We start from the raw sequence: 23,803 nt of genomic DNA, 5'->3' as shown, positions 1-23,803 counted from the left end.
TCTCTTAAGGTGCAGTATATTGCAGTGCTTGTCTTACAGCCATGTTAAACGTTTCTCCTTACTCATTTATGCCATTAATGTGTATTTTCTCTGATAATCTGTGTCCCAACAGGAGCCACAGCCAGAAGAATCCTCAAATGACAAAAAGTTAGGTCAACTTAGAAAGCAGAAAAACAGAAGGAGTCACATCAAACAATGGTGAGTGTGACCTGAGAGTTAGAGACAGGGACAAATTCAGCAGAACATTGTGACAAGTCCCAGCAAGCTTGACACAATGATAAATACAATTCGCTCCTTATAATCCACATTGTTATTAATTTACATCTTTTTTCAGGATTACATTGTACATTGATGATTTTTTTTTTAATGCAGATGCCTAGAAAAACTTCAGCACATTTTCAAAGAGCCTGAATTTGAAGAAGACAACAAACCCCAAATTATTTCCATCAAATACTTCCATATTCATATAAGGTAAACTTGCCTCTCTGATGACTAAAATATTTTAGGAAGAAAATACGTTCTGATTATCATCTTCAGGGCATTTTCAGTGACGTTTTATGGCAGTGGTTTAAAATAAAATCTTAGTCATTCAACATTTTAACTGAAAGCAACATATTATGCAAGCAGTTTATCAAACCCATTGAGATACCTGCCTCATAGTAATCCAACAATAAATAATGACAGCATTTAAAGAGATTTTCATCATTAGTACTGTCAGATCTGATTGAAATGTTATGAATGTTAAGGTTAAGTATATGAAGGCAATAAAAATTTAGATGAAGCATGCTCGGGAGAGTTATATTTCCCAGGAGGATCTGGGGGCAGAGACTTGCTGTGAGGACGGCTATTGCCAGCTCACTGCATGGCAACAGTTTGGGGGTGGCGTTTGCTGAGCTGAGAGACAGGCAGGAGATCCTGCTCTGCAGCGGAGTGAAACAAGTGAAACAGAAAGGACACCCTCTGTGCCAGGACCTCCCTCTGCACCCCCGGCTGAAGATCACTGGAGGAGAGTGAAAGCTCCATTGTACTTTGCTGTCTTTGTGTTCGCATGCATGTGTGCCCTCACTGTCCCTCTCTCTGGCTGGACCACGTTGTCCCTTCAGTCCCTGAGGGCATGCAGGAGTGGACCACGCTGCCATTTGGTGCGCTGTCAAAGATCAGATCTACAAGCCAAGCATCACCAAGTCGCTTATCCTTCAACTTCCACAAGTTTTTATGGTACCCAGGCAGCGAGAAGAGCCTATTCCCGTTCACCACGACCCCCTCATTCATACAGCCACAGGAAGAGAGAGCTTTTGAACCTTGCAGTTTTTGTCTCTGGGTGGTTTTTGTTTGCTTGATTTGTTTTGTTCTATTTTGTTTCATTTTGTTTTGTTTTGTTTTTTCTTTTTATATCTCCCTGGCTGTGAATGAAACCTCTTCAGCCCAGCTCAAAGCATATTTATTGCAAAAAGCCCATTTTGCTGACTTTTGGACCAGAGACCTGCTCATTCTTAGCATGTGTAGAGGCCCAAATCTCCATAGCCTGAGCTTTTCTTGGCCAGAGATGGAGACAAGAGTGGAGCGTGGAGATTAGAGTTCAGTGTTGCTTAGCCCAATTCCTTCATGTTTTTCCTTGTAACAGAAAACCTTGCCCTGAATTAGGCAGACAGGATTTCTACGCAGTGTAATGGGAGAGAGAAGTACCAAAGAAGGCAGGTATCTATGACATTTTGAAACTGGGCCGGCTGGGCCACTGTGAGACACTTCACAGCCTGGGATGCTGAGGCAGCGGTGCAGGGGCATCCTCAGGAGGCTAAGTACAGGTGAAGTTTCTTCTTGAATTAGACACCAAGAATGGGAAAGTTTTTTTCTTTTGTTAAGTGCTTTCTTTCTCTAAAGATACAGGTTCACACCTCTCTTCCATATGTTTTGGAGCAGAATTTGACAAGAGCCTGTCTTTCTATGGGAAAATGCAGGAAAAGGAAATAGTAAAGACTTTTCTGTTTTTTTTTTTGTTGTTTTTTTTTTTTTTGTTCAGACCTTTCCCATGTTGCATAAATAAATATTTATGATAGCAGGGGTTCCAGCCTTGGTTTTCCACATCCCACTGATGACCTGAATCAAAATGGCAGAGCGACCCTTGGTCTTGGCACTGCTTTATGTCAGGCATGTGAAGTATGCTCTGAGATTGCCTGCTGCAGGAGGCCAGAGAGCACGAAACACGCTGGCGTCAGGATTTTGGTTGAGATGTAACTCAACTTGATGCTGGGTATGCAGGTGCTTGGGAAGTGTAATGGAAATATTTCACTGCTGAGAGGTCACAGTTAGCCATGAATTTTGAGGCTCTTGTCTGTCAGCCTTGGCTGAACCAGCCCGTGATGGCAGCCATTCTGCTTCAGATGTCAAAAGTTAGCTGTTCCCCTTTTAACAAGTTCTCTCTCTTAATAATCACTTTCAGAGGGTCTTCAAAGAGGACAAATTGTGCTATAGAGCTGCTCGGTTCCCTCCACTGCCTCTAAATGGAACCTAGCATAACCAGCCCTTACTTAAGTAAGGCACTTAAGTGCCTAACTTTGAAGCCACGAGTCTTGCCTCTAGGTTTGCCTGCAAATCCCTCTCTCAGTTTCTTTTAATTTCAGTGGAAGTGAGAATTAGCAGCCTGTCTGTGTTGGCTTCTGTGAATGACCTATTTGAACACAGAAAAACACAAATCACCATAGACTAAACCCACCATAGGCATAGAGTGCCTTTGGTGCAAAAGCGGTTAGTGCAGGGTGCCGCAAAGGGAGAACAAAAGTGCCCTATAAAGCATTTTTCTTGTTTTATGCAAAGCACAAACAATTTATGGAAATGGTATTTAACTGATTATTCAATGTCCAATTATTCACATCTAAAATAATTCCTGAAGCTGGAGAAATAAAACACTGAATGACTCCATTTAGGAAATCCTTTTGACTCAAGTGCTTTCCTTGAAACAGCAAATAGCTGGATGACCTCAAGCACATATTTAATTGTGCCTGGTAATAAAGTAATGTAATTAGCAATTACTTAGGAATGATGCTTTAAAATACTTAACAGCTACTACAGAAATGCATTTATTCAAGAGATTTTGTTTTCTTTTGACTTCTAAGACAAAGTAAAAGTTTCTATCTGAATGTAGCTCATACCTGAGTTCCTCAAATTTTTCCCCAGGGCGTGTAAAGGTGAGCAGTTTTATTTGACAGCAGATCTCCAATGGCTGTAGGGCTATCCTTTCTTAGAGGATAAAACTAAGCTTGCAGGAGGGCAGTACAAGGCACGCATTTCACCAGGCTCACACAGGGAATTGGCCAGGCACACAAGCCGGCACTCCAATCTTTTTTTTTTTTTTTCCCTTTGTGCTTCCCACCAGGTACTGCCTTTAGTGGCAGGTTTGGTGGCACTCACCTGTGTACCACTTCATAATGGTTTACATTCTGCTGGCAACAGAAGCATGGCACAGGTGGGCAGCTCTGCCTTGAAAACAATAGACATGAAGAGAACAGAAGGCTATGTATCCATACTTTTATAATTACATGTTAATTTGAAAGCTTTCAAGTAAAAAAAAAAATTAACTGTATAAAGGAGGCAAAAAAGAGAAGCAGACTAAGATCTAAAAGGGATACTAGGGCAGTGATTGAGGGAAAATACTGATATGCCCTTAAATTTGGTAGCTGTAATAAATTAATAAATTAGCTTACAAGTTGGAATCCAGATTTGTATGATTCTGTTACCTGTGCAGAGGAAAACAGCAATTCTTATTCAAAAATCCTGGTATGCACTGCAGGAATATCCTGTGGTTTGTACAGGGCCAACAACGTACTTATATTATTCTTCTGCCAATACCAAAGATTTCAATAGTGTCTGAAGGCTTCCCCTGTTCTGTGTGTTGGTGTGTTTTTCTCTTGACGTTGCCTTCTATTCAGGGGCAGCCTATGTCATGCTATACCGGGCACACACATCACAACAGATGAGGCTGCTGAGAAAATGCTATAATCTCTTTAGTGCAGCCCATTTTGGTGTGCTTGGAAGGCTTTATTAGGCACTAGCACGTGGGCTTACCTGGGGAAGCATTAGTGCTATCGCTACAGCGTGTCGCTGCACTAGCACAGTCCCATTTTCATCCAGTTCACTCATCCCACAAGGAAGCAAACCTGACAGCACCAAGCAAGTGTAGAAAGCAACTCTCTGTTCCCATTTCTAAAGATTTATTTTCCTCCCCACTTGCAAGGTCCCCAATCCCACCTCTCTCTCCAGTCACTTGCTCTGACCGTGGGAATAAAGCCTGCCCCTGGGATGACTGAAGGCTTGTTCTAGAGTGTGAAAAGAGTAAACAGGCACTTTGCACAGTGCAGGTTAAATCAACTGTGCAGAGAGCAGAGCAGGGACAGCAAATTACATAAGAAAAAGATCTTCATCCTGGGACAGGCATATTCAGGAAAAGAAACACAGCATGGCTATCTCATGTTCTGGTTCCAAAGAGAGGCAATTAGGAGCCTAACCCAGGCATGAACAATTCAATTTCCGCTGCCTGTTTTTTATATGGCCACTGGAATGTGGCCTGGGGACCTGGTGGAGCCAAGCACACAGTTTCGCTCCAGGATGTCACAGGGGTAGGCAAGTGGATAGATGTATGTCCTGGCACCTGCAGCCCCCATTTAGCACATCTGCTTTACTTTTCACAGATGTAACCCCCATGGGGACCTCTCCCAGGCCAGGCAGGACCTGCACCAAATGGGGTGAAAGCACTGACCGAAGCAAGAATTTCCTTACTGCTGGGACGGGGGGGTTCCCTAGATGACCTGCTGCTGCCAAACGCAGTTTGGTAAAATTTATTGAGGGGAAGCACCAAATTGGTGATCCGACCGAGATGCTAAAATGTCCTACTTGATTAAAAAAAGAGCTCAAATCACATGCTGAATTTGCAGCACCAGTGGCTTTGCTGGCATGAAGGGGACAGCATGTGACTGGTCTATGTGTGTTTGTGTCCTGTGATGCAAGAGTCTGGCTTTCTGGTGTAGTTTGATATATTTCCCCCCACTCCCAAGTTAAGTAGTGGGAAATAAAAACTGGGAAATAAAAATAAAAAAATAAGACCTCTCAAGAGGTCACTGCACCTCCTAATTCCCACAGATCCACCTACTAATTTCATTTTATCTGGAAGTTTGAGAGACCTTGGTTGGTGGAAGAGGGAAAACAGTCGAAAGAATTTGTAGATAGAACAAATGGGCAAAGGATAATCCCCTAAACATGGAGCAGCACTTAAAATGTCTGGGGCAGTACTGGGTTGTGCATGCTACTATGAAAGTATATGTTTATAGTCCTTCTAAAAGGCATACATCTCAAAGTATGGACAGAAATGGGTATGGTAGTTATTTCTGCATCCCTGATCCAGCATTTAAGAGCTTTGCAGTATACAACATACCTTGAAGATTGGGAGTGTACAAGTGTAATTTCTGCAAATGTTGACAAGAGAATTCCTGCTGGTTTTCACCTTGGCTTTACTGTGCTTAGATATCAATGAGGATGTTGTGGTAGAACTGGCCCATCTAAATACCAGGTCGTCGCTTAGTGTGTCACAGCAGTATGGCGTGATGATCACAGTGCTGCTTGTGGTCACAGCTCATCTTACTCATTTGGTGCACGGTGCCACCAGCATACCACAAAGGTAAATTGTATTAAATTACCACTTTCTCTGAACAGGTTTATAGTGTAGCTGTGAAATATAAACTATTTTCACAAAGCTTCCCATTCGGGCTAAACTGTGCAGCTAAATCTCTCTTCGAGTGTTGAGAAGAGGTTGGTGTACAGATGTCTACACCCCTGTGCTTTCCAGTGATGCACTGGAGCCTCCCTGCTCTCTCTTAGTGGTTTTCTTCAGTATCTCTTATAAATGGTTTTTGTTTTGTTTTGGTTTGTTTTTCTTTCAGTCCCATTTTGCATCAGTCTGCTTCATTTCATATGGCAGTCCCATCAGATCAGAGAAGTCAAACATTTCTGGATCACATCAGAATTTGAACGAGAGAGATATCAAATAAGACCCAAGCATGCAGAAAAAAAAGGACCAGGATGCAGCAGTGGGGTGCTCCCTTTCCAGTCTGCCCCACGACACTGACGTTCTTGGCTGCTTCTTCCCATTATGGATGGGCAGGATCCTCAAGAAATGGATGATCCTTCTTTTTTTTTTTTTTTTTTTTTCCTGAGTGAACTGCAACTTATTGAATCAGGGAAATCACATTAGAATTACGCTATAGATGATGTATCCTAGATGGTTAGGTCCTCAGAAACGTAGAGGAACGCTTAGTGAGTCAGCCCTGCAATTTTTGGTGGAGTAGGTCTATTCCGGTGTGTGGGTGTTCACAGAACAATTACGTAAGTGTCAGGGTAGCGAGGAACTTTTGACATTTCTGGCAGCTTAACTGAGTTCTTTTCAGTCAAAAATACTCTAATTGTTGTTCTCTTGCATTAAACACACATCATTGCCTTAACTGGATTTGGGGGGGGGGGGGTGCATTTTTTGAAGCATCACTTGTCAGGGCAAGATATTGGAGCAGTTTTATTCCTGAGAAAACAGGAGATTTTTCACAGTTACAGTGAGACGAACATTTGTGAGAACCGTTTTAAATCATATAAGAGGGTGCGAAAGTTGCCATGCCATATGCCTGGAATTTACTATGGTAGAGCTAATTGCTGCCACTGAATGTAAGGGCCCGTCAGCTTTTTCATCATCACACCCACCCTCAACACCTTTTTTTCTTCCTTTTTTTGACTTTAAATTTGCCTGACTTTTTTGCCTGTATAGTTTTTGGGCTGCGGAATGATAATGCAACCTCTAAACTAACCCTCTGAACACCTTACATCCTATATTCAAGGTGAATAGGTTAGGTACCCCACTGACGTGGGGTGGATTAAATTCGAAGGCAACTGCTCTTCTACGTGTATTACACGGGGAAACAAGGAAAACTGGTTTGTCTCCCAAGAGCAAGATACCTAAATTAGTCAAACTAAATCAGTGTCCAAATGACATTTTCAGGGAAGATTTCTCTCTAAAGATCAGTTAGGAAAGAAACAAAATATGATAACCATTTTCTTTCTTGTTTGATCCAAGTTGCACCTTTGATACCAAAAATCTCCCATCAAACTAACCAATGTTTGTTTGTTGTTTTTTTTTTCTCTGGATAAATATTAAATCTTTCAAGTGATCATGACCTTGAAACCCTGTCTATTCTTCTACATGGTGCCACAATGAGGCAGGTCACAACTCTGAACTGTGCTGGGCATCCAGCTGACATGCCTGAGTGATCATCTGGCAAAACAGCATTAGTCCATGGCTGCTGGAGAGTCAACAAAGGGATGTAGGATGTTTTCCACCTAAAAAAAAAAAAGTATATTTTCTGTCGTCAGACACAGAGGAGGGCTCTGTTACCTGTCCTCTGGGGACAGAGGGAGAACTGGACCTGTATGGGGGTGCTTGTCCACATTAGCTATGTTAGGAAGTCCTCACTGAGACTGGAAGTACATGAGATGAGAGCTCCACCAGTGACAGTTCGTGATGAGGAATCACTGAGATAACCTGTGTTCTTCGGGCTCCTACCAATTTATTTTTGGCCAAGAATTTTCCCAATTAGTGAGGACAACCTCAGCCTGGGTGTTCCGGCTTACTGATATGTACATTATTCCAGCTCAGACTCTTAGCATAAGGGGGTTCATTTTATCACTTGCCTCTGAAATTCGCAGATTCAAAGTTTGAATCTGCAGTCACTGCAATCATCTAATTGCTTCTCAAAAAAAAAAAAATAGAAAATTCTGGAGATCCGCAGTGTGGATTTATATCACTCGTATCCTGGTGGACTGAAGGGATTCATTGTTCTGGTGTGTGCAGGAGGAATTGCTTAAATCCAATGAGCAAAAACAAAGGGACTCTCAGTGCCTCATACTTCCTCCCCAGGATTTGTGCAAAGTAAATAAAGGAACTAAGCCTTCTGCAGTAAGTGCTCAGTTTGAGAGCACTCTTCACTCCAGCTCAGTGCTTTCAACTGCTACCCATGTCAATTCACGTAGTTACACAGGGAAAATTGGAGGCAAATAAGCAGGAGTTCTTGCATACCAAGAGCTCTCTATGCTCACTGATAAAATTTCTCTCTCCTAGGTTCAGACACAGACTAATTATTTAAAAATAATTGCCCCCCCTCCTTTGAGACCCATTGACAGCGCATGCGATGCCTCTGCTATGTCAGGTAGGCATGAAGTGTTACATCCTCATAGGGAGAGGTCACCTACCCCAGTGCTCAGCGTGTGAGCAATGACAGCCAGGGCAACCTCCTGAATGTACAACAGAATATATTCTTTAACAGGCTTTGTTAGCTGGTCTTTTTTTTTCTTTTTCTTTTTCTTTTTTTTTTTCTGAAAATCTACAAAAATAAATGTATGAATGCCATGTTATTAACTACTAAAGCTAGGAGATATATTGCTATGGGAAAATACTGATTACAATCTACTAATTGTCAGATGCAAATCTGCTGTTCTCCGCTGAGGAAGTATCGCTTTATTCAATCACTTGGCTGATTTTGTCTCATCCGAGTAAGACAATCAGTATTCTCAAGCTAACAACTGGACTGGAAACAAATAGAGCAGTAGATATTCTGGTTTTAGTGTCAAGGCAACTGTAGGTAAATTGACCCAATTCTCTTCACTGATATGTTCCATAACAATTAACAACTGTAACATTAAAATAGTAGCAAGAAGCAATAGCAAAATTCACAACCATTAGAGTAACAGCAGTTTGTGCAGAAAAAAAAAAAAGAAAAAACATTTTAAATTGCAGTGCCTCACTTCCCTGTGAGTGGTGTTATAGCAGTTTTTCAAGATTAGCTGACATAGTAAGGCAACAGCATTGCCTGGAATAGGACCCATGATGTTGATTGTCTATTTCTCTTGTAAGTATAGCCCTCATTGATTTTGCAACTGAGTCACTGCAAAAATATATTGCATATTACTTTAGAAGGCAAATGAGGCCAAAATTACAGAGAAATTAACCAAGGGCTTTTTATTCTCTAGGCTTGGAATTGATTGGGGGCTCTAATAATCCATTAAGCTGAATTAAGCACGTCACCTTTAGAAAGAAGGGGAAAATGAACTTCTGACCACAGAGACAGCAGAGATGAGACGGGGAAGACATGCCAGAAGGACCAGGTCCAGCTGTGGCAAGGCGAGGTCCAAGCAGGGGTTACAGATAAGGCCAAGGTGACCCCAACACCTCCCCTACACCAGCAGCTGCCCTGTAGATCTGTGCAGCTCCCACGTGGTGCCCCTTGTCTGCCTTCCCCCACCCTACCTTCATACTTAAGCCTCCAAAAACTATGCAAGGTGCCTCCATTCACTATGGCTTACAGTTTGCATAGGAGCAATTCCTGAGCACCAGAGGTATGTCCTACAGGCAAGGTCACCTGGCACACTGTGACAAAAAGGTTACAAGTACCGAGCATTTGCTGAGGCTGTTTTTGCCTAAGGCCACCCTTCAGAGCAGAAGCTCGCTTGGGGGCAGCCAGGGGACTTTCTGCTTGCACAGGGGGTGCTGAAGTTGGCTGAGGTCAGGGAGAAAAGAGCAAGGGCTGGGCGAAACGGAGCTGCTGGACCTGAGATAGAGCCCCAGAGGGCACGTGGTCTCTATCTGAGAACAGGCTGCCTGCCTGGCCCCTTCTCCGTCTGGGCTCTCATGAGCCTCTCTTTCTGGGAGAAAGGCCTTAGATGAAGTATTCTTAGATAGAGACTGTTTTCTTTAGCTCTTTGTAATCAGCCCAGCAAGGACATTTGTTGAAACTCAAGGTGTCTGTTTTCGTTTCTACTGCTGGGTGAGAGGGCACCTCACACTTGCCTGTGGGTTGATCTAATCCACTTTTGGAGGAAGTGCTAAATGCTTCTTGAGAAGTGGCTAGGAGGGTTTTGTTTTCTGAGTCCCTTACTTCCCTCAGGTTCAAAGAAGGGCTTCTAGGAAGCAATTTGCATTGTTTTTGTTAGAAGACATAGCACTTCTAGGAACCTATAGTCAGTGTATACTTGAAAGAGAGAAGATGAGTGTATCATTTCAGAGGAATCAAAATGAATTCCTGAGATCTGTATGTCAGAGATTTCCTCCGAGGGTTTTCTTAACATAAGATCCATGTTCTTCTAAAATTTCCCATATGTTCTCAGGAATATGTTCTCTTCAGAACATGTGGGCTATATTTTCTATCGAGTGGCCCGTAGACCAGGGTGAATTTACTTTTCAAGAATTGAGGGTTTTAACAGAAGTAACCCAAAGATCGTGTCAAAGGATGTTTTTGCCCGTCTGTTGGTGACATTTGTGAATGATGGAAAACCATCCATATGGCTAAACAGACTATGTCCACTCCCCCACAAGTAGTGACTTAGAGGATGAAAGAAATATTCATCCTGATCATCTGTTTTGTAACAGGATATTTAAGCTTTCAAGAATGTCGTTATTATTGGGGAGGAGAGGAATGGGCAGCAAGACAGGATCTGTAACAGATTACTGAAGCAAGTAAGCCATAGGGCAGGAAACCTGCCTGAGCCCCACCAGCCCTGCTATTGCCCAGGAAGAAAGGTTGTAGGCCTGCCATAATATGAAGAGGAGGAAAAAGGGGAAAAGGAGGCAGTCTTACCATGGGCAGTTAGGAGGTCAAGGAGAATAAGTGGGTTTTGAAAAATGGTAGGGTCTTAAGAAGGAGGGGGGGCGGGGGGGAGCGGGGGTTGCATCTCTTATGCATGTGAAGAGAGGACAGAGACCAGGGATAGGGCCGTAAATCTGGTTCTGCAGACACATCTGGGAAAGCTCACCCTGTTGCGTTGCAGGGAGGCTGGCAGTAGAGGAGGCTGAATCTCAGCTCTGTGTCTCTGGTCCAGTTAAGCAAATGGCACTGTTCTGACTTACACTGGCCCAGGGCTTGTGGCTATCTGAAAATGACCTCATTTGAACTCTGGTTCTGAACTAAGGAGCATGAAAATTGCAAAGCTCTTTGCTTCTAGTCAGGACTTCCAGGGCTGGTATTAATAGCTTTGGTGAACTGTAGTCCATTGATTTAAAGCACCTGTGCTTCTGCAAGTCAGGACTTTATCAATTTTTTATCACTTACACAGGAAGAGTGCTGGGCTTAATGCTATTTATCCAGCTGGACATATTGACTTTGACTTAGGAGATCAAAGCATTTGGGTTAAGGATTGTGTAACATCTTCATATAAGAACTGTCAGGGGTAAATTTACCAAAGCCTGAAGCTTTGATTGATGATCATTTTGCATGAGTGTTCAGCGTAAGGAAGCACACAATAGACCCTTTCTCTTAATGGACCTGCAGGCCATGGCACTCTTAAACATACATATTTTGAAACACGTTTCATCACCTGCTGGAACTTAACACTACATAAAATTCTAGAAGGTACTCTGGAACAGGAGCTTTCCCTGTGTGAGTAAATGGCTCCAAGGAGGTGGCCCAAGACCCTTTAAGATGTGATTTGCTGTGGTACCAACTGGGCTGGTAAGTGCTAGCTCTGGAGCTCACAGATTCAGTTCTCTGCTCCAATGCAGCACTGCAGGCAGCAAAACAGCCTGGAGACAGAGCAAGCCCATCCCCCCAGGAAAGGTAAAAGAGATTTGTCTTCTAGTCCCAGTTGGCAAGACATGCCACCTTCTGTGGAAGGACTTCCCTCATCTATTAATGTGTGAAAGGTACTAAATATGCTTGTTAAACACTTTGGCATCATATATCACCAATTACTGGGTTTTATTCCTATCCTCTAACTTTTAAAATGCTGGACGCTGGTCCCCAGCTTGGAAGGGGACACAGCCTTAGGGGCACCAACTGCCCTCCTGTGATGGAGAGTATCTTCTACTGTCAGCTATAAAAGGAGCCATGGAGATAACAATCTCTTATCTCTGTCTCAAAATAATCCATGCAGAATACCTGTCCCAGCCTCAGTGGAATGAAAACAACAGCACTCCCCTCATCACAGGAGGTGTTAGCAACATGGATGTGTACTCTTTGGATAGCTGTCCTCGCTACATCCCCCAGTAGTAGGGGTCATGTACAGAATTAAATCAGATGGAATATGGTAGACGGTTGTCTGAGCTTTTCTCTCAACATTAAATGAAAATCCAACAAGGTATGGATTAGACCAGCCCTATTATTAATCCATGGGTTTTAAAGCTGTGCAGAACTTTGACAACTATTGTCGCTCCCCTTTTGACTAGGTGCTCAGAGCATGGACCCAGCCCAGAAGACGGGCTGGCCCTGCTGGGCTGGTCCCCTCCCGCAGCTCGTCCGAGGTGGGGGCATCTGCAGCCAGACTGCAGCAAGGGCACTGTGAGCGGTGGGAAAGGGGCTTGTTGCTGCCGCCACTTTGTCTGCTACTCATAGCCTTCATCCTGAGTGTGCCATAGCTTGTGCACAGCAGCTTTTCCTTTCTTTTTTCCTTTTTTTTTTCTTTTGCTATAAACAAACAAACACAACCTAAATATTTGGAGCGCGGATTGCATGGCTCAAGGACTCAGGATGATTAAAAGCAGGAGCCATACAGAGACATCCAGAAATTATTGTTTTTAACAAGACAGGAACTTGGTCTGAAAACAGGATGACCTGCTACAAAAGACGCCAACAAATCCCCGTAGAGCTTTAGAAAAAACAAGCAGGCGCCTGAGTGTGCTTTAAAAAAAAAAAAATCCCGCCTAGTAATAAAAAGGCATGTAAGGGTAAACAGGAAAAGAGCACTCCACACTGCGAGCAGCCTGGAGGAGGAGAGGCTGGGAAGAGCGCTGATCTGAAAACCTGATATGGAAACAGAAGGGAACGAGTTCTTCATATCCCCGGGTACAAACTGCCTGTGCAAACACAGCATCGGGGCAGCTGTGAGAGGCGCTTGCCGGCTGGTTTCAGTGTGCCTTCCTTCCAGTAGCGTGGAGGCTTTGGGACGGCAGTGGGGACTCTGCAGGTGGTGACTTGCTTTAGTGGCTTAAAGAACTGTCATTTCAGACTTGCTGGAAATACAGTTTCTTGCATGAATGCAATGCTCTCAGACATATTGTCTTATTTTTGGGTGGTCCTCTGGGGGCCCAGGAGTTGATGACAGGAATCAATGATTCTTGTGGGTCCCTTCCAACTCGGGATATTCTATGATTCCATGATGCAGGCTTAAGAGTCATTTCTACAGCAAAACTTTATTTCCTGAAGATAAAGTTACTGCAGTTCTGCACACCTGTGCTTCATTTATACGGCACTCTCCTAATTTTAGTGTGAATCTCATGGCAAATGTTGTTTTCCGCTAAGCCTCAGCTCCCAAAGTCTTGTAATTTCATGACAATCTCATTCTTTATATATATGAAGTGAGTCTTTCTAGCCTCCATGCCCAAGAAAGAAAATCTTGAAATCATAGTGTGTAGACCAAAACCCCTTTTACTGCTGTTTTTGATGGTGAATTTTAAAATCAAATACTATCTTGAGGAATTAAGATATTGATATTTAGACTTCATCATGTTGACAACTCCTCCTTGTTGGCAGAATCTGCAGACTCAGCTCCTAAGCATGTTTCCCATCTCAGCCTGCTTGCCGTCAGCCAGAGGAGACCCATGACAGTGGCCATTTTGGGACATGTATATAGCACCAGGACTGGGGACTGCGAGCTCCAGTGCAGCAGGTCTCCCCTTTGTTGCGTTCCAAAGCCAAGTACTCCTCAAGCCTGACATAAAAGCTTGTGCTCACAGTTGGCCAGAAACAGACTCCGGAGGCCATACAACCCACCAACAGGAGAAGATTCATCCTCTCAGGCATGGGGCCCAGCCCCTTCAAGAGGGACAGACAAGTGGCTTGGCTCCATGTCGCTGCTTGGGCTGCTTGGGGGCTTTTGGCCCAGAGGTCACTCCCTCCCGGACACCTCTGCGCTCGGCTGCAGGGTGCAGCCCTTCTTCTTCTTTCGGGGGGCCTGAGGAAAACACTGAGGCCTCCATGGCCTTGCAGACACTGATGCAAGTTTCAGAGAGGTTTCTGGATCACCTTCCCTGGGCTGGGCCCTAAATTCCCAGTGATGCACGTCAGCTGCCCCAGTTGCCTCCTGTGGGGTGGTTGCATCCCTCGGGAGCATGGCCGCCACTGGTGCCAGGCGGCCGCCCGGAGAGGCGCCGGTCCTTTTGGGAGGGAGGAGCAGGGGAGGACAGCTTGTGTGAGAGCTCCGCAGATAATGGAAAAGACATTAGTCTCCACCCTTTTCTGGGTATTGCTTTTAGGCTGACAAGGAGCCGCTTGTCCTTGCCCGTGCGGAGGACCCGCCGTGCGCTCAGGACGTAACCTCTGGTGAAAGGCCACATCCTGCGGTGGGTCTGGGCTCTTCAGCCAGCCCTAGATGCTGCCCCACACCTTCTTGGCCCTCACACCTGATGTAAAGCACCTCCCACCAAGGAGCTTGCTGGTTTTGGTTCATGAGCGGCTTACTTCTGCTGTTTGATTTTGCACCTGCAAACTGCATCATTTGCAAAGCTCCCAAATGGCCACTATTGGGGCAATCAAGTGATCTCCACGTACGGACCCATCTGCACAGAGGTGCGTGTCCAGGCAGTGGCCAGGCTCTGGGCAGGCAGCAGCAAGGTGGCCAGCTGCCCCCCATCACTCTCAGCCTGCTGAGCAGCCTCTTGGGAGGCAGGACATGGCTGCGTGGGTCAAGGAACATCGAAAATACGGACAAGGAACAGACCACAAACTGCACCTTCCTTTTCTGAAATGTCTGGCAGGACTCTGCCCCATGGAGCTCTGGCTCTGTCCCTTGTAGGACAAATGCTTTCTGCTCATGGGACCTCCCGGGGTCTGACAGACACACACCTTGCTCACTCGTGCCGTGTGGGCCCTGTGTGTCCCCAGGGACACCACCTGGCCTGGCCTGACCTGAGGGGAAGAGCTAAGCTCAAGCTTTCTCCAGCAGCCACGTGGGCTGGGCACAGCTTAGTTTGCGCACTGTTTCATAACAAAATGGACTTGTGTTTTCTTCTTTCCTTCAGTATCGATGAAAGGTGATTTGTCACTGTTAACATCTGTGACCGTGCACAGAACATGTGACTGCCCATTTTCTGTGGCCTGCAGCACCCTTCAGCTCTGTACTGCTTAAGATGAAGAATTGCATAGGAGACGCTTTGATCAGGGAAATTTCCCATTTCCAAGAAGTGAAATTAAAACTGAATGAATTTTTTATCTCCTCAAGATGGATAGAAGTGCCAGCTGCTGTGTCCATTGGTTTCATAATTATCACATTCTCACACACATGCTCACAGCACATGACTCAAGCATCTATAGCGGCGCGCTGCGGTTTGCCTCTATCTTCCAAACTAACCATGCACACAGAACACAAAACCTCTTTGCTATTGTGTATGTAAGAATGTCTGTGGAAGGATCTTGAGAACTTTATTCTTACAAGATGTTCTTGTCTTCCTTGGACAAAGAAAGACATAATTTCATTTATATTGGCCTAAGAAAAATGAATTCTAAGTAGACATGTCAAGGCAGTGATGGTTTGATTCAAAAAAGATGGTAAGTAACATAAGTGCACCATGTACTTAAATACGTTGCTGGGAAAAAAAAAAAAAAAAAGAGAAAAAAAGAGAGAGAGAGAAAAAGTGAATTCCCTCTCCATAAGAAAGAGATGCTTTAAACTCGTCCTCAAAATGCATGCAAATTGGGTGAGATATCTCAGGTCTCAAATTCATCTCACAAATTGTCAAAGGAGCAGAACAAAAACAGCATGACTGGAGATCTAGCATGGAAAAAATGTTTCATTTATGTTAAAATATGGCAAGTTCAGGGCAGTTAGATTTCTGCAAATTTCTTTTTCTCCCCACATAGCTCTGTAATGAGTAAGAGGTAGTAGCTTCTGTTTATCACTTTTTGGTGTACCTTATAAGCCTTTTGTGTGTGTGTTTGTGGACATTTAACTCTTTCAAATTAATAGTTCACCTCAGACTCTTGTAAAGAAGTCACGGAGGACTGATGCCATGAGTGCAGGACAACTTTTAGCCCGTTTACTCTTTAATGGGCTATGAAGTCATTTGCTGTTTTGGTTCTGCCCGGCAGGATCTCCAGCTTGGTCAAGTACTGCTCCCTCAGTGGCTGCCATCCCTGTGCCCTGCAAATGCCTGGAAACACAGCCTGCCTTTCACGGATGAAAGAAGGCCATTCACATCGGCTGTTTTGCTGTAAAAAGCTCACTGTTTGGGGCAGTGGAAGCGTGGTCTCTTCATGATGCCACCGTATCTCCAGGGAGATGCTGCCATCTGTGAGGGTTGGCCGGGCGGCGCGGGTAATGCGGGGCACATGGAGACACAGCCAGGTGCTGGCGTCCCCAGCAGGGCATGGCCATGGCCACCACCAGCCCCACACAGAGAAGTGGCTCCTGTTTTCATGGAATACCATCACACTTCCTTACTCATCAGGGTGCTCCTAGGTGGGGGAATAATCCTTGCCACGTCTTCACAAATATGCTCTTTTTCCTCTAATCACCCAGCCACTCACTCGACAGAAAATGCTGAAATATTAGAAGGACAGATTTTATATTCTGCAGAGGGACCTCGAACCAAACAGCATAGGACTGTTTCAATTCCATGCCAATCGCTTTTGGTGGAGAAAACACGTGGCTGAGATTCTGCATCTCTAGGTGTCAGTGGTGCAGAAGCAAACCCTAGCACAGCTTGTGGCAGATTTGTGATGAGGAACTCTGAGTTAGGAAGGGTGATGCTCCAAAGAGATTGTTTCAATGAAGCGCTTTTTCTTTGTGTTTCATGTAGTCACAGATTTATTTTTTTTCTCGCTTCAGATATTATTTTGCATCATCCTTGCCATATGGAAGAAAGGAATGAAGCTGTTCTGATCTGCTGCCATAAAAATATGAAATGTTGTTTGTGTGATCTTCAGAGCAGATTAGAACTGGGAATTTCCACTTTAGTGGGACTTTCAACATGTTGAAATTCGTTTTCCTTTCAATCTGGACAAGCTACAGTAGTGTCAAGTTTTCTTACAAATTAAAAATTCCCTTCCCAATCAGATTTGTAAAATACATACATTTTATTAATCTCTATAAACAGTGCTTCAAAGCAAGATGTGCATTTGTAACTTTCTTTTATTATTTTATATAACTTGATTTTTAAATCATTCAGTGGCTATTCTGGGACTCATAGCTCATAGTTAACCATCTAGATTCTCAAACTGTTTAGGGAGGGAGGATTCTCAGAGACCATCAGCACCAGTCTTGCTGCTGCCTCTTGATCATTGAGTTTTGTGGACAGAACATGAAAAAACACAAGTGCTTTCATCAAACCCAACATTAAAGTACACTATTTAGAGCACTGAGTTAAAAAAGAAATACTGTGAAGGTGGTAGCTGCAGGGGATGGGTTAGCATCTCTCCAGTGATACGTGTCACCTATGATCTGCTATACCTGAGCAGCAAGACATGATGATGGAGCAGTCAGCCCAGGCGTTACTGTGGTTAAGTGTCAGTTTTCCTAGCATTACAAGATGACATATGGATTTCCTTTACAGGAGGCTGTCTACTCCTGGTGATGGAAATAATAGAGACAGCACAGGTACAACGGCTTCTAAGTCTCAGAGCAGGCTTAGGTTAGGCTGTGTTACACCCCCAACACTGGCTTCAGAAGGGACACGCACGCTGTGGTGGCACTGGTACTGCAGGGGCTTGGAGAAGAGCCAGCCTGGATGTAGGGTTGAGGCACCAACAGACCCATGCTGGAGGCAGCCTGGGTCTCTCTGAGCCATGTCCCAGCCACTTTTTGGTGTCAGAAGGGGGTGCACTCGCCTCCCAGCCAACTCTATGTAGAGCTGATAGTGTTGGGCTTAGCCTCGTGGGGACACAGCCATGCTCCTTCCTGACTCATCTGACTCTGGGGATGGCGCAGTCATGTTTGCCTGGTATTTCCCCCTACCAGCTGTCCCTTTTGGGAGGGGCTGAGCCAAAGGGGGGTATCGTCACCCCAAGGGCACTGTCTGTCCCCCAAACAGTTCAGCAGCCCAGGTACTGGGAGGAGAAATAGACTCAGGGAGAGCAGCTGGCAGCATTACACCTCTGTAAGAGTTAGGCAGACAAGTCTGTTGCTCTCAGAAGGGCACTTATTGTTAGGGGAGGTTGGACTTTACATCATGGCGTTTATATGCTGTGGTCTGGGTCATGCCAGCCCAGTCCCTCATGGGGACAGGTTCTTCCCCCCTCCCTTCTTCATTTCTTAATCTGACATAAGTGATGCAAGATGGAAAGGTGCAAAACAAAATGTAGGAAGATTTATTGGGGTACATTACAGCAGTGCTCAAAAACAATGCAGCAAACCCCAAAACAACAGGCTGCTAGCACAGAAGTGTATTCACATCCATTTGGGGTAAGTGCTTACAGTTGCATGGAACCAGCTTCTGAGGCGTTCGACATGCAGAATGCACCTTATGGCCTTTCCTGGTATGAAATTCATAACGTTTTCAAAGTTTCTTGGCACTGTAGATGGCAAATTGCTGTTGACTAGATGAAGTGATGCCACAAGTGGGAAGTGATAGATGAGAAGACAACGACAGCGCTCTGGGGTGCAGACGGATGGGTTTCCGCCACAGCGCAGGGACAGATGTATCTTGTTCAGTCCAAAATTGCTTGCAAATTGTTGTTGTCCAGTGTCACCACTGAGTGAAATAAAGCTGAGGTGATTACTAGTACAGAGTCTGCAGGCCTTTTCCTATAGTGTAAATCTATACATTACAACTCCAGGTTAAATCATATATATTAGCAGCAAACATAAAATAGCTACAGAGCTCAACAGTACAGATGACTGGGGAATATTATGTTAATGAGATAAAAATTGTATTTTTCCTTCCAAATGCAAAGGGACTATTTAAAGAGGAGGGTTTTCCTTGGTGTAAAGATGATTTCTGAGGGTTGATTTTTTTTTTCAATTGTTTTTCAGCATCATTCCAGCCAGGCTACCAGCAATTAGGCAGTATTACCCATGAGTGATGCAAGAACAGCCGGGGAAGAAGAAAAGAAAGCCAGAAATGAGTTGCTGGGGGAGATATCTGGGGACACTGGCAGTGTGTTGAGCCAGCTTCTGAAGAAAACGAGGAAGAGTCTGACCAGAGGCGAAGCTGCGGCATGAGGGATAGGAGGAGATGGGGGTGGATTCTCTTCCCCACAATGATGCCATGGTAAAGGAGGAACCAATAGGCATAAGGAGAAAAGACATAATATAAGGGCCTAGTGGAGTGGCTTAGTAAGGAAGAGAAAATGCCAGGCCTCCTCATGGTCCACTGACTCCCTGGCCAAGCTGTGTCCCACAGCTGATGGATGGCCCTGGACAGGGAACAGCTAGCCAGGGAATGCATTTCATGAGTGGGGTGTATATGAGGCAGTACTTCATTCCCAGGCTTGGTGGAGGACAGAGAGCAGAGATAAGGTCATGACAGGAAGGAGCAGGCATAGGTGGGATGCTCTTTCATCACGCTTGTTTACAGTGTGGCAGCGGAGCTGAACGTGCTCATTTATATTGCCTTGCATGGTGTGTGAGTGCTCAGCAAACAAAGAGGCAGGTGTCCAAAAACAAGGTGTTAATGCAGGCTGCAAATCAAGAGCATGGTGAACTAAACATGGTCACAAATAGGCTCTAATATTGCGCTGCAGGACAGTAACTCTCCCACTAAACCAAGAAGGGGTTTGAATGATTGGGCTGCTGGCTTCACACACTCTGGTAAGGCCCACCACACTGATATTTATAATGTGTGGGTGACTGGCAAGGGCAGACTAGTTCTCCAACGACACTGCAGTTGAGTTTAGGGGTTTGGGTCACCCAGCAGCAGCCCAAACCCAGCCAGCCGTGTCTACGCACCTGGAATGAAGTCCTCCATTGGGGCATTGACTTCGGAGATGAATGACCAAAGCACTGACATGAGAAAATAAGCTCTTGGTTTGCCATAAAGGCATTAGTTAAGCTTTCAAGGGTTGAGTGATAAGAATGCAAAATCTCTTTCAATTTGGTGGCAACGGGCAGCTGAGAAGGAGGGGTACTTGTCTGAATTAAAGAACAGCTTCTGCTCAACTGGTGTTCCTGGCAGGTTACACCTGCTTCCCACCCCATGCCTTGCTGCCACTCTGTCTGGAGCAATGTGCTCTTAACAATAGCTGGTGGCTGGAAGGTACAGAGTGTGCTACGCTGCTCGTTTCCTCTTCCTCCCAGCCTGATTGTTATTGCAGAGCTCAGGAGCAAGAAGGGCTCTTTAACGCCACTAAGCCACGAGAAACTGTGTCTGTGATAGTGAGGGTCCGATTTAATGCAATATGACTTCAAAGAAAAACATATAAAGAGAGAAGATGCCTCTCTGTAAGTACTGTGTGCTGTAAAGCTTGTGTATGTACACAAATGCTCACATGCACACACATCCGGGAGGAGGTGTGTGTCCATGGGGGGAAATCCTGCCTGCACCAAAGTCAGTGACAATATTCCCACTGACCTTGGCAAGGCAGGGTTTCAGCCAGTCTGTGCATGTGGTGGGATGCTGTGCAAGTGTTCAGGCAAGATGCGGGTTCATTTACTTGCTTTAGCAGTGTGGGATGGCATCCCGAGCACGCTACAAATGCACCAAAATACAGATGGGGAGCGAGAGCTCATCCCCAAGCCAGGCCCCGAGTGCCAGGAGCGGTACATGGCCGTGTTGTCCTGTCTGTCTGCACTACATCTGAGCTGCTGCACGTTGGTCTGCCTGGGAGATTTGGGACCATCCCCAGGCGCCGACCTGGGCCATAACTTTAGTTATTATCTTCAAACTTCCTGTTTTAATGCTTATTATCATTCTATTCCACTGATTTTTATTTTTTTTAACTGCTTTGAATTTGTGCAGTTAGAAGCATTGTTCAGTGATGATACAGATGGAAATATAAGATCCCAACATTGTGAACATAAGTCTTGTTTCCTTGGGTGCCTTTTGTAGATCCACTAAAGGTAATATAGGGACTCATGGTTTTAAGACCTGCTTTAGTATGTTTAACTATAAAATGCCAAACTCGAGTGGTTAATTTTATATCAATCACTGCATGCAGTGAGCCAGCCACCCAATTTCTCTTATGTAAAATGTATAGTGTGTTTATGGATTCCTCCTGTTCAGAACTAACATTTTGTAACAGCTGCATCCTCAGTTTTGCCGTCCTTCCGTGGCACAGCAAGCACCACAATCCCGAACCACCACGTCTGAAAGGCACTCGTCTGCCCCCTTCATGCCGCCCACACAGTTCCTCCGTGTGGCACAGAATTAGGCCAGTCCCGACGTCAGGGCTGTCACTCCTGCCGGAAAGCACTGCGCATCCACGACTGGGACCAGATTTGGGGCAGCATGCCAAGTTCTTTTGAGAGCTTGGACCTAGCTGTAAATATCATAGCTGATGGCTGCCCACTGCTGAAAATCTGCTGCAATATTATGGGTGCTGAACATTTGGTAAATGTGGTGGTGAAGACCAGCAGTCAGTCGCGTGCTCTCTCTATCTGAGGGTGATGTAAAGGAGAGCGGAATAGGGGCCGGAGCTGCAGTGAATAAAAGTAGGAGTGCAATCAAAGTCATACATAGTGTCTGTGCAGGATTACAGATAGCTGGCAAACCAAACCAAAACATGGGTGTTGCTAACAAACATCTGGCATACCTGTTTCTGCATAGCAAGTATAAAATGTTAAATCACTTCCAGAACAAAACGTCTGAGTTACCATTACAAAAGACTACCGTGTCCTCAGCTCCTGCAGAAGCACTCCAAACTAAGGCCCCAAATACAGAGCCTTCCCCTTGCTCTGGACAAATGCATCCTCACTCCCATGCAGAGCCGTGGCCCCTTGGCCATGCTCTGTGTTTCACTGGGAAAGCTGGAAATATTGCAAACTCCTGAACAAGAAAAACTGCTGAACCACTTTGGAGCACTGGAATCTGGCTGTGTGAAATTCATTACAATTTAATTATTATTATTTTTTTAATCCATTTTAAAAATGTGGATGAACTACTTTCACAAGTTTATTTATTTATATTTATTTATTTTTGGTGAGTCTTTATACTTACTCTTCTTTATATATTCTTTACCTTCTCCCTTTGGAGCATCCTTGTATATGGAAACCTGCACCGGACAACACATAAACAATTGTGGTAAGCGCTCTATAAATATGCAAAGTGCAGTTGTTGCCACAGTACCAACAAAGATTCTGTAAAATTTGCCTTCAAACAAGGCTCTCAACTGCTCCAGACCATATCTGGATGACCCCTACATGTGTTAGCAATATGCTGAAATGACATACATGTGTTCCTTTGCAGCCTATCCCCGCACAGGTTTCTTTGTTCAGAATCACATTATGCATGTGTTTGTTATTCATGTTTCTGCTTCCCCAACTTTCCTTTGATGTAAGTTTAATACAACTTTTTCATCATTATTTGAAACAGAAACTGGGAGACATAAGGAGCATCAAATATAGGAAGTACTGAATTGCATTTAGCCAATGGTTTATTCCTTTTCTACATGTCTAAGACATAAATATATATATATATTTCTTTACAGAAGAAAAATAAACATCTTGACTTCTATGTAGGAGCTAGAGGTTTAGCACAAGGAACAAGCTGGGATGCCATGGCACAGTGAGCTGTCCGAAGTCTACCACAGAGGGTTGTGTCAGGGAAGGCAGGAGCAGATTCAGATTGGCTTCAGTAGTGCTGGAGGTATTTTTTCTGAAGTGGGCATTAAGTACACTTCTAGGTCCCCTGCAAGTCCTCAGAAAAAATAAGTCCTATACTGCATCATATACATCTTTGGAAAATAACTACAAAGAGGCTTATGTGAAGGCTGGGAAAGATGCTTAATATTAAGCTATAGTTTCCTCTTTAAATGTTTCTGAGCCACAGCTTCACCTGCTGTTAGCTTGCACAGTATATGAAGGTACGCTTCTCCGTGCTTAACCTTTAAACAAAATTTCTGTGATTATTGGCCTTCATTCCCAGAGCGACTGTGAGAAAACAGGGCAGATGGGAGCAGGCTTTCCCAGTGGATGCTACAGAACATTTTTGTAGTGATTTAAAGCTGTGTTAAACAATAACGTGTTCACATTCAAAAGCAGAGCATCCAAAGATGCTGCATGAGGCAAGGGAGAGAACTGAAATTGCTTTTGCGGAGATGCTAGGCATAATTAAAGGCTCATGTCTGAATCTTACAGCTAACAAACTGCTGTACATCAAGGGAAATGGCTCCCTAAGTAGCATTTTACAAAACACTAAATATACTGTCATAACAATAAAACCTAACTATCCAGCTGCCGGGGAATTGTGTGCCTGTGGTACTGTGGACATCACGTCCCCCCTCTCCCTTTGAATCCATCCCCTTCTGCTGCTGGAAATGAGCAAAAGTCCTCCCAGGAGCAGCTGAAAAGTTTAATAAAAATAACTTGGAGCTGTTTAATCTGCTTTTGCAATCTGGCTGTGCTTTTTCTGAAAATCAGGATCGTTCCTTCAGCAAAGTTGCAGGGGAAGTGAGGGGCTCTGAGCATGGCCCAGGAGAAAGGAGAGAAAAAAAAGCCTCTTGCCCTTTTGACATGACAGATAAAGGCAAATGTGTGAAGAAGGTATTAAAGCCCCACTGCAGAGCAGGAAGAGGAAAACAAACGACACCACACCATATGCCCATAATCCCAATTAAAATGCATTCAAACTCATTTCTCTTCTCCTCAGCTTCCCTTTCACACCCCGGTGAACAAGCATGTTTGACAACCCAGTGTGGAA

General features: G+C 44.5%; 1 long non-coding RNA gene across 8 annotated transcripts in view; it reads left to right on the top strand.

The window, feature by feature from the left end:
* LOC310892315 overlaps positions 1-23,803 on the top strand; it is a 45,492-nt gene that overhangs the window by 1,514 nt on the left and 20,175 nt on the right. For 4 of the 8 annotated variants that reach the window (XR_014578039.1, XR_014578040.1, XR_014578041.1 and 1 more), the window contains exons 2-4: positions 113-198; positions 373-471; positions 18,982-22,186. This is a non-coding gene — a long non-coding RNA (uncharacterized lncRNA). Of the gene's footprint in view, positions 1-112; positions 199-372; positions 2,018-5,930; positions 8,125-18,981; positions 22,187-23,803 lie in introns of those variants that run through there. The other 4 variants (XR_014578043.1, XR_014578044.1, XR_014578038.1 and 1 more) reach the window with 4 other exon arrangements.

This window comes from Anser anser (assembly GCF_964211835.1).
Source record: "Anser anser genome assembly, chromosome: 1".
NCBI classification, from domain to species: Eukaryota; Metazoa; Chordata; class Aves; order Anseriformes; family Anatidae; genus Anser; species Anser anser.
Note: the sequence above shows the minus strand (reverse complement) of the source record. Positions and strands in the feature narration are given on the sequence as shown.